Below are 9,507 nucleotides of genomic sequence, written 5' to 3' on the forward strand. Positions count from 1 at the left end.
AATAATGAGCTTGATGGACCAGTGGTGTGACTTGCTGTGAGGCAACTGCCTCCATCTTGTCTGCTGCTGCCCACTGCAGTCACAAGAGAAACACCTCAGAATGTTCCCTCAGGATTTTCCCGCCAAAAACCCAAGCTGGAAAGAAGGCCCAAGTGCAATTAACTCAGGCTTCTGCTGCCTCAGATTTCATTCTGTGCACGTTGTAAAGGGTGTGGGCAGGAGCTTCTGTGTGGGTTGTGGTGGTGGGGTTAGGGGGCAGGCAAAGAAAACCACTGAAAAGGAAGGGAAACAGGCTAATTTCTCACCGAAAAATGAGGGGAAAGTTCTCAACACTTATCTCCATGCCTCTTTTACCTGCTGTTTTATTTGTTAATATTTTTAATTGAAATTTTTCAACATGCAATACAACAAAAACCAAGCTAATCTAAAAGAAAAGGCAACAATAAAGAAGAGAAATAGATATAAAAACCCTCTATCTCAATTATTTAGGGAAGTTTTTAATGTCTAATGTTTTATTGTATTTTTAATATTTTGTTGGAAGCCGCCCAGAGTGGCTGGGGAAACCCAGTCAGATGGGCGGGGTAATAATAATAATAATAATAATAATAATAATAATAATAATAATAATAATTTAATTATTAATTATACCATATCTTTTATTCATCTACAGAAAAGTGGGCCTTCCCCGCTCTCACCTGGGTGTTTCTGTTTCTTCCCCTAGCCTCCCACCCTGGGAGATCCTTTTTCCTCTATCTCCCACACACAGCCCCTCTCACCCTCCTGTGTATATCCCCATCAATCCATTCCCTACTGTTTGCACAGGCAAGTATGTTCTGCATGTTGCCGTCAAACTCTCGGCCAGCCTCTCCAGCATTTCTTTCTGCCCCTCTTTCTCCAGAGGCTCCACAGTTTTCTCATGCTTGCCTACCATTTCTCCTCTGCTTCTCCTCTCCTTTGTAACCAACCCTTCCCCCAGGCTCCTGCTTTTTTTCCGGGTCATTGTCTTCTTTGGCCTTTCCTGGCAAGCACCACACCTCTGGCTTCCCAACTTCCTGGGACTTCCTCTTTGTAAGCTTTCATCCAGTATTCCTATTTTGTATACCGGCACAAACTGCTCCTGCTGTCCAAAAACCTGTGTGAGGATTCTTTCACAGCAAACGATTGGTTCTGCATTCGGTCATGGAAGTGACAAGCTTTCTAATAGTGAAACTAGGCACAGTGTTGGAGATTATGCAAGCATACTTTAGTTTTGTTAGAAGCTGTGTGTGTGTGTGTGTGTGTGTGTGTGTTTGTGTTTGTGTTTGTGTTTGTGTCTGACTTGTAAGAGAGCCACCATTCTCAGGGGGAGGGTTCTCCCTTCTCCCTCATCCCATTTTCTTAATTTAAATCCCCCATGTTGGTAGTAGATTTGGGGGTACAATTACAGGTACAGGTGGCAGCAGCTTTCAGGCAGGGGGGAGATTTTGATCCAGGACATGGGAATGGTGGGAGAGGAAGAAAGTTAAAGCTACCTCTTTTTTTCTGGATCCCACCCCTAATGGCTGCCCAAAAACTCAGTTTGAATTGCACGTGCTCTTGTTACTACACAGATCTCAGTCCCTAGATTGCAGTCACCATTGCCTACCGTTCTCTTGAGGCCTGGATGTGCACTGTGGACCAGTTTGAGGCATGTGCAGTATCTTATACAAACAACAAAGGAGGTGGTAAAATTGTTTATGCATTGTGCAACTTTAGAGTGCAGGTAGGGAGTTGCATGGTGGTCAGCTTTCCCATGGGAGATACATATACAAAACTAGCTTATGTAGGGAAGGGAAGGCTAGAACTCTTCTTCCTGTCATCTTTTTTCTGGTGTTGTAGGGAGTTTTCTTTCCAAAGAGGATGATTCTTGACTCCTTCAGGTGGCCTGTTTATTGAACATTCATCTTGATTTGCTTGCACAAAGCTTACACAGAGGCTAGACTATGTCTCGTCTTTGTTGAGCATTTGGTCTGATTTGTTTGCAGGAAGGTTATATGCTCATGAGCATCCGTCCTGATTTGCTCGCACAGTGTCTATGCAGTGGCTAATCATTTGTTCATCCCACACTTATCAGTGCAGTTTCCCATCACTTTCCTAATTGGAAAAAAGTAAGTGTGTGTGTGTGTGTGTTGCACCAGGGCAAGAGAGCATTTTGATGCACTTTAATTGTGCAAACCTAAATTTCCAATATGTACTTGACTCTCTCCTGCAAAATACTGAGGACAGATTCACCTGTCAGTGGAAACCTCATTCACAGACTTTCACTGTACAATGCAGCTTTCCCCCCTCTTCCCCCCTCCCAATACTCCCTGAAATTGGCTTTGTGTGGGGTTGGGAGAATCCTCAGAACATCACATGTGGGGAGGAGAGCTGGAGTCATTCTGTTTGTGAAGCTGAAAAGCTTGTGCTGATGGAACGTTCAACATAACGTGATGGTAATTTCCTCCCTGACAGTCTGGAGGCAACCTCAGCCAAGGAAACTGTCATTTGCAGTCTGGAATGATACAGGCTAGGAATAGTTTTGCTGCCTCATCTGCCATTTGTGTGAACTAGTCGAGGGTCCATTGCCACTCCCATGGAGCAAAGTAACACAAGACTGCTTCCCATTTCCCATTTGGACTGCTGTTGCCATTCCCATCTTCCCTTGTTGCCATCTCTGCATTCTTGAACATCTGGAAGCAAACTCTGCCAAGTTTGTCCCTGCTTCCTCTTTGGTGCATTAACAACTGAAATCAACAGTGCATGTTATGGAGGCATCCAGTGCTGTTCAAGAACAGTAAGCGGGGGGTGATGGGGGTTCATTTTATTATTATGCAGTCTATTTTTAGGATGATTGTCCATCACAATCTCAAAGCAGTGTGCAAAAACAGCATAAAGCATCATAAAGATCAAAATCAATAAAGTGTCAATAAAAACAGACATCTAGCAATCCATGAAAACCATAAAGGTCCCTTCAAGAGGAGCAGCATAAAGCCAGAGTCTATGAGAACAATTCTGAACTCCTTAAATCTTTTATTTTTAGTAGGGGGGGGGGGGGAGCCTACTTTGACTTGAACGGTGAGCTCCTTGCATTCCTTGTTACCAGGCCAAAGATGATGTACAGCTGAAAATGCCCCCTCTTTCATTAAAAAAGAAAAGTGGTAATGGGCGTTTATCGTTCTGCAGCCTAATCAGGAGGTTATTCAGGTGCCCTACTCATGTCAGTGGTGATAGCTTCCAAACATAGGTGAAAAAAGTTGATGCATTGCAGCTTTCTTGTTCCTCTGCAAGTTTTTCCTATTAGCATTCAGTATCTAGACAGCTGCTACCTCCTGCTGCTGCAGGAAGAAGATGGCACAGAGTTTTGGAGAATCAGTTGGAACTGCAATATGTGTTCCAAGGCTGTGCTCAGCACTCACACTGGTCCCCTCGCAGCAGCTAGAGGGCAGAAAGGTTTTTAGCAGTACATTCGAAGTGGAGAGTGTGGAAAGCTGTGGTTGGTGGAGGTGCCCATTCAGCAAGGCAAAATCTTGTTATTTTTTTGCCTCTTATCAGGTTGACATGTGTTGATTTGGCACAGATTGTTTGGCAGTGTCTCATCTGTAGGGTAATTTTATTGAAATACAAGCAGTAGGAAGCTTAACACAAACCTCTGGACTGGACACTCAGCATGGAAAAGTTGACACAGGGTCTTGCTACCAGAAAGCTTAACCATAATTTCTCAAAGTAGGTACCTTCCTTTCTGGAATGTGGAGATTGGTTGCTGATCATCAAAAGCTTCTCTACTAATAATAAGTTGGGTGGAACCCATCATGGAAAGGCGGGGAAGAGGGACTTGTGTTGGACTCCAGCTCCTGTCAGCCTCTGATCAAATACCACACTTATGGTGTGTTCATATCGCATTGACAGTGTTTGAACTACCCATGAAAAATTTCAGGATCCTTATCAGTTGTTTGGTTTTCCCTTGAAATCCCTCAAATATTTTGCCTGATGGTCCTCAAGGTTGGTCCTTGAGGATGGTCCTCAAGGTTCACTTATTGAATTGCTTTTAGGCAACCTTGGATGTTAACTCTTGTAAAATAAGACCTTTTCCCAACATAACGCTTTTCATTGCAGATTAGCTAAATATTCAAATGTGAGGCTTCATGTGATAGAGAAAAAAATATGTAAAGAACTTATGTATATGCATATATCAGCAAGCTGCTAGACTGGGGTCTCTCCAGCCCCTCTTTTTTTGGGAAAGGTGGCAGTTCTGCTTTCCAGGATAAATTGTTTTGTTGTGAATAGAGATCAAATTCAACAACTGCAAGTGAAACCAATGTTCAGTGTGGTTCTAGTCCAAAAGGTTTGGGCCTGTTGCATGACTTCATCCTGGTACAAGCCAGGAAGTCAATGGCTGAATGGCTTTAGCCAGCTGAGCACAGTAATAATCACCTAGTAATGAGCTGCCTGAAGTCTTACTGCTTTTATGAAATGGAACAAAACACACACAAGAATAAGGAATCCAAGGAACCCATTAGAGACATGGAGACAAATTATGCGTTCAACTCATATAGAAAGTAGTAAGGGTTCAGCAGAGCTATTGTGGATTTACATGGGTAAATTGGAGCTGAAATTATCAAGAGCCACAGAACCAGCAATGCGTCCAAAATGCAAAATCTATTTATGGTGCAACCTTTAGCTCAAAGGAACAGGGACTAGGTTAACCGAGTATCTGGGCAATGGTGCATAGCAAATACAGTTCATCTTGGGGAGGTAATGATGAGACCAGCAAACAATGTTGCAGTCAAATTTATGTTGGAACAGCAGATAATTTCAATACGGCTTTTAGATGGCTTTTTTTAATGCATGTGACTCCAATTGGGTTTTTGCATTTCCTGAGTTTATGCATGAAGATATTTTTATGCTAAATCAGGCTACTGATCCATGCTGCCAGTGGTGTCTGTGCTGAGTAGGGGTGACTCTCTGAGGCAGGGATGGGGAACCTCAGGTCTGGGGGCCACATTCCATCTTCCAAACTCCCTGGGGACCCCTCCTCAGGCTAATAATGCATCTTGTTTGCCTGGATGAACTCACGTGTGGTATGTATAGAAACTACCACACTGTGTAAAGATAAAATCTACATTTACTACTCTGGCCTCTCTTCCCAGCCATCACTGGCATTTGACCCTTGGAAGATTGCTCAGAGTGTGGCCCGAGAGAGAGAGAGAGAGTACTATCCCAGTCTTTCCTCAGATCCTTTTACATTTACTAGGCACTGAACCTGGGGTTAACTGTATGCAAAGCATGTGACTCCATTATTGGGCGATGGTCTTCCCCAAACAATTCAAATGAATATCCTGTATATGATACAATGTACATTCAAGGCCGAACCCATGGATTTGGGGGGCACCCAGCCTTCATCTCCCTAACCTAAACTGGAGTGGAGGAGAAGACAGTTGACACTATCAGAGTTGGCAGTGCTGGGCTAGATTAAACCATCACCTGACTCTGTAAGACAATGTTCAGTTTCCATCAATTTAGAAGAATGTCGAGCCCTCTTAGATCTACCTGAAAAGAGCTGCCATTATTTAGATCTAGCGATGGAAGATTTGTGAATTTTGGTTCTCTCAGTTTCTCTTTTAAATTCTTAATTTCACTTATCCACATTTCTGATTTTTTCTTTTAAAAATTCCTCAGCATTTTAGTGCAATTTTCTTCCAATAAGTTACATGGTTGTATGCAGTTTTTACTAATGTACACATTTTTGCAAGCAATTTACTTTAACATAATGCATTTTATGTTATATTCAGTAATACTTTATTACTGGAACTTTGGTAAACATCGGAGTGCTGTATTGCAAAATTCAGCTAAATGTGAATTTTGAAGTGTTGTTGAGTTTGCATTCTTATTTTTTTTTCTCAGAACGTATGAATTTCATAAATTTGACTTTAAATGTGAACTAAATAGACTTCCTCCCTATCCCTATTTGTAGGGAAATCCCTCTGGTGTCACATTTCTATAACACATTTTTGATGTTTTAACTGACCAGTGTAGATTAGTACAGTGTTAGATATAGTTAGAGTAGACATATTGAAATTAATGCATATCACTAACTTGGTCCATTAATTCCAATATATCTACTCTGAGTATAATCAAAAATATTTATATTGATAACCTATTTATTGATCATCCTGATTTGTCTGTAGAACATTCATGAGGAGGTTAGACAACGTTGCCTATTCCATGTGCATTTGTTTTTATTTGTTTGCAGAGAGATTAGATGACACTTCATTTACAGTGGTACCTCAGGTTAAGTACTTAATTCATTCTGGAGGTCCGTTCTTAACCTGAAACTGTTCTTAACCTGAAGCACCACTTTAGCTAATGGGGCCTCCTGCTGCTGCTGCACTGCCGGAGCACAATTTCTGTTCTCATCCTGAAGCAAAGTTCTTAACCTGAAGCACTATTTCTGGGTTAGCGGAGTCTGTAACCTGAAGTGTATGTAACCCGAGGTACCACTGTATTTATTTAACAAAATGTATATATTGCTTGATTCCAGTAAAACTTCTAATTGGTTTACAGGAGTTTCTTGCTGTACATTTCTATTGGCTTGTAGTACAGCCACATACACACTGTATACTGGTACCCTTGGAGATTATTTAATTAGACGGGATTGGGTCTTTAAGTAGGCTGATTTTGGGTCCTGATCCCTTTCCAGAGATTGGGGGGGGGGGGTAGCAGATGAGCACCTTGGGCCACGTTTACAGGTGAATGCTGGTTCCTGCGGCTTGCAGATGAGGTCAGGGCAAGGCTCACTTTGGGCACTACCCAACAACTGTTTACCCCAAAAGCTTTTGACTGGTCTTTTTATTTCATGTCTCTGCTTACAACTCCTGTATAGCATGTGTCCTGTATTTTCATGTATTATGGCCCTAAAATATGCAAATACAGTAGTATCTCGGGTTACATATGCTTTAGGTTACAGACACTTCAGGATACAGACTCTGCTAACTCAGAAATAGTACCTTGGGTTAAGAACTTTGCTTCAGAATGAGAACAGAAATTGGGTGGTGGCAGTGCGGCAGCAGTGGGAGGCCCCATTAGCTAAAGTGGTACCTCAGGTTAAGAACAGTTTCAGGTTAAGAACGGACCTCCAGAACGAATTAAGTTCTTAACCCGAGATACCACTGTAACCTGGACAGAGCACCTTTCCTTTTGTTTATGCCAGGAGTCCTCAGACTTTTTCAGCAGGGGGTGGTCCACTGTCCCTCAGACCTTGTGGGGGGCTGGACTATATTTTGAAAAGAAGAAGAACGAATTTCTATGCACACTGAGAAGCATTTTAAAAGGACACATTCCATGTAAAAGAACCAGGCAGGCCCCACAAATAACCAAGAGATGCATTTTAAATAAAAGGACACATTCTACTCAGGTAAGCCACCCCCCCCCCACGACTCTCCCCTCCCTTCTCCACAGCACTGGATGAGCGTCGGTGGCTCCTTACCTGTGCCTTGCGAGCAGCAGCGGCTGGCAACAGTGGGACGATGAGCGGCGCGTGAAAAGGCTCTGGAGAGGGGCTGGCAGCAACAAACCCCCAATTGAGCCTGCTTAAAATGGCAGCCGCTTGAGCGCTCACACTGTGCTGCTGCTGGCACCAACAAAGCCCAGCCCCCTTCCTCCTCTAGGCAGGGCAGGGAGAAGCCAGGAGGAGGGAAGGAGAAGGCACCTCCACTGCCGTTGTATGAGAGAGAGGGAAAGAACGAGCACACTGGCACAGCCCAAATGATCAGATCCACGCCGATCCATGTGGTGATTCCCGGACCATCCGCGGGCCGGATTTAGAAAGATCCAGCCGGCGGGCCTTAGTTTTCCAACCCTTGGTTTATGTTCTCCTCTTCCATTGCCTTCCCAGAATTCATGTTACCTCCTTTTTCCCAGTGCCTTGTTTGGCAGGTCCATTTTCAGGCCCACATGTGCCAGCCATCTAACAGATGAGCTGGATTTGAATGACTGGGGGTAAACTTTTATTTTACAGCTTATTGCACGAGCTAGTTGCGGCCTCCCATGTTTTCTACCTGCTAACTAATGTGTGGTTCTGTGCTTAGAAACCATAGGTAATGGCTATATATAAAACAAGCAAATCCAATTTATAATTGCAAGAAGCAAACGAGTTACAAACGTGAAAGACATGTTTAAAAGCCCACACATTTCCATCCATCATGTGCTAGAAATAATAGTTCACAAGGCTAAAATGCTGGATTGAAAACAAAATATATCCATTTTCTTTGGTTTTATCACAATAAACGAAACTTACCACCTGCAATGATTCCAAACATTTAAGACTGCAATGCTGATGTAGGAAGAATTTATTTGAAGGCAGTTTTCTCCTGCCAGCAGTGCAAAATTGACAACAGAGGAGCGCTCTTCTGTCCTGGCCACATTACCCCCTCCACAATTTTCCCCCTTCCATTACTATAAAAGAGACTGATTTATTCCATCAACAGAGCTGGGGGGGATTTGAGAGGCATTTTGGGCTGCTGTGAAAGGACAAGGTCCTTTGTATCCAATCTTCCTCCCGACATTCTCTTTCCCTGACATTCCCCTATCAACATTTATTTATTATCATGATTTATTTATTGCATTTATATCCCACCTTATTCTCCAACGAGGCATACATGGTTCTCCTTCTCATTTAATCCCTATAACAACCCTGTGAGATAGGTTAGGTTGAAAGGCAATGAGTGGTCCAAGGTCACCCAATGAGCTTCATGGCCAAGTAGGGATCTGAGCCCTGGTCTATCCAGGTCTTAGTTCAGCACTCTAGCCACTACACCACAATGGTGTGCTCTTTCTCTGTCTCTTGCTCTCTTGCGCTCAAGAAGTCATAGTGGTGAGGAGAGAGGTGCTCAGATATGGGTTCTCCCACTCTTTCCCTACAAGCTCAAATATATCTTCCTGACCTTAGACAACAAGAACAGATGAGAACATACGAAGAGCCCTGCTGGGTCAGGGCAAAGGCCAGCCTAGTATGGCATTCTGTTCCATAAGCATTAGTCTCTCTACCTGTGAATCCTAGCAACTGGTCTAAAGAGGCATATCACTTCTGAAAGTGGAGGTAGAACATAGCTACTGTTGCTAGTATCCTGTGAGCCCTGGATGCCATACAATCTTTGCTAAATGCTTTGGCACTAAGCATAAAGTGCCCAGATCATAAAATTCCTCTTAAAATGGATGTGGGTGGGTGGGTGTGTCTTACCGGTGATCCAATTTAAATACTACATTATGAATCTATGTATTTGTCAAGAAAATGTATAGTATAAGGAACCACACACACCCAGCAAAACAGCTGTTAAACAAAGTGAGGACTATTTTGATATCTTCTGCCTGTGAAAATAAACTTGTGAATTTGGTTGAGCTTTCTCAGTTTTGTTTTTGTTTTTTATATAAAATCTAATTTCTGTATGCACTACAAGTACTTCAGGTAATAAGAATTGCAAATTATAACCTACAATTATACGCCAGATTCTT

The sequence above is a fragment of the Podarcis gaigeae genome, assembly GCF_964106915.1.
Source record: "Podarcis gaigeae genome assembly, chromosome: 15".
Classification (NCBI taxonomy): Eukaryota; Metazoa; Chordata; class Lepidosauria; order Squamata; family Lacertidae; genus Podarcis; species Podarcis gaigeae.